A 2,170-nucleotide genomic window follows, 5' to 3' on the forward strand; every position below is an offset into this window, starting at 1 on the left:
AAGAAAGGTGATGGATTCATAGGATATTCATAACTTTAAGGCATAGACACTAAGACACTAATGATCACAAGACACAAACATAGACAATCATAAGCACTAAAATTCGAAAAACAGGAAAATAAAGAACAAGAAAATTAAGAAACGGGTCCACCTTAGTGATGGCGGCTCTTTCTTCCTCTTGAAGATCCTATGGAGTGCTTGAGCTCCTCAATGTCTGTTCCTTGTCTTTGTTGCTCCTCTCTTATGATTCTTTGATCTTCTCTAATTTCATGGAGGATGATGGAGTGTTCTTGATGCTCCACCCTTAGTTGTCCCATGTTGGAACTCAATTCTCCTAGGTAGGTGTTGATTTGCTCCCAATGGTTTTGTGGAGGAAAGTGCATCCCTTGAGGTATCTCAGGGATCTCATGATGAGTGGGGTCTCTTGTGTGCTCCATCTTCTTCTTAGTCATGGGCTTGTCCTCATCAATGGGGATGTCTCCCTCTATGTAAACTCCAACTGAATAACAGAGGTGACAAATGAGATGAGGAAAGGCTAACCTTGCCAAGGTAGAGGACTTGTCCGCCACCTTATAAAGTTCTTGGGATATCACCTCATGAACTTCTATTTCTTCTCCAATCATGATGCTATGAATCATATAGCCCGGTCTATAGTAACTTCGGACCGGTTGCTAGTGGGAATGATTGAGCGTTGGATAAACTCCAACCATCCTCTAGCCACGGGTTTGAGGTCATGCCTTCTCAATTGAACCGGCTTCCCTCTTGAATCTCTCTTCCATTGGGCGCCCTCTTCAAAGTTGACCCTTCTAGTGTAAGGATGTTCATCTCCTTGCATCATGGGCAAGTTGAATGCCACCCTTGAGATGAATCTTTCCATCTCCCATGACTCGGAGGTGGAAGCTTTTGCCTTCCCTTTCCTCTTTCTAGAGGTTTCTCCGGCCTTGGATGCCATAAATGGTTATGGAAAAACAAAAAGCAATGCTTTTACCACACCAAACTTAAAATGTCTGCTCGTCCTCGAGCAAAAGAAGAAAGAAGAGAGTAGAAGAAGAAGAAATGAGGAAGAAGGGAATGGCTTTGTGTTCGGCCAAAAGGGGGAGAAGTGGTGTTTAGGTTGTGTGAAAATGAAGGAGTGAATGAGGGTTTATATAGGAGTGGGGAAAGGGTAGGGTTCGGTTAATTGAGGGTGGGTTTGGGTGGGAAAGTGGTTTGAATTTGAATGGTGAGGTAGGTGGGGTTTTGTGAAGGATGGATGTGAGTGGTGAAGAGAAATATGGGATTTGATAGGTGAAGGGTTTTTGGGGAAGAGGTGTTGAGGTGATTGGTGAATGGGTGAAGAAGAGAGAGAGTGGTGGGGTAGGTAGGGATCCTGTGGGGTCCACATATCCTGAGGTGTCAAGGAAAAGTCATCCCTGCACTAAATGGCATGCAAAAATGCGTTTTTAGCCATTTCTGGCGTTAAACGCCGGGCTGGTGCCCATTTCTGGCGTTTAACGCCAGCTTCTTGCCCTTTTCTGGCGTTTAACGCCAGTCTGGTGCCCCTTTCTGGCGATAAACGCCCAGAATGGTGCCAGATTGGGCGTTAAACGCCCAACAGCTAGCCTTACTGGCGTTTAAACGCCAGCACGTTCTCCTCCAGGGTGTGCTGTTTTTCTTTCTGCTTTTCATTCTGTTTTTGCTTTTTTCATTGGTTTTGTGACTTCTCATGATCATCAACCTACAAAAAAAAACATAAAATAAAAAAGGAAAATAGTCAAAATATAACATTGGGTTGCCTCCCAACAAGCGCTTCTTTAATGTCAGTAGCTTGACAGTGGGCTCTCATGGAGCCTCAGAAATGCTCAGAGCCATGTTGGAACCTCCCAACACCAAACTTAGAGTTTGAATGTGGGGGTTCGACACCAAACTTTGAGTTTGGTTGTGGCCTCCCAACACCAAATTTAGAGTTTGACTGTGGGGGCTCTGTTTGGCTCTGTTTTGAGAGAAGCTCTTCATGCTTCCTCTCCATGGTAACAGAGGGATATCCTTGAGCCTTAAACACAAAGGATTCTTCATTCACTTGAATGATCAATTCTCCTCTATCAACATCAATCACAGCCCTTGCTGTGGCTAGGAAGGGTCTGCCAAGGATGATAGATTCATCCATGCACTTCCCAGTCTCTAGGACTAT

Source organism: Arachis duranensis, chromosome 5 (genome assembly GCF_000817695.3).
Source record: "Arachis duranensis cultivar V14167 chromosome 5, aradu.V14167.gnm2.J7QH, whole genome shotgun sequence".
Classification (NCBI taxonomy): Eukaryota; Viridiplantae; Streptophyta; class Magnoliopsida; order Fabales; family Fabaceae; genus Arachis; species Arachis duranensis.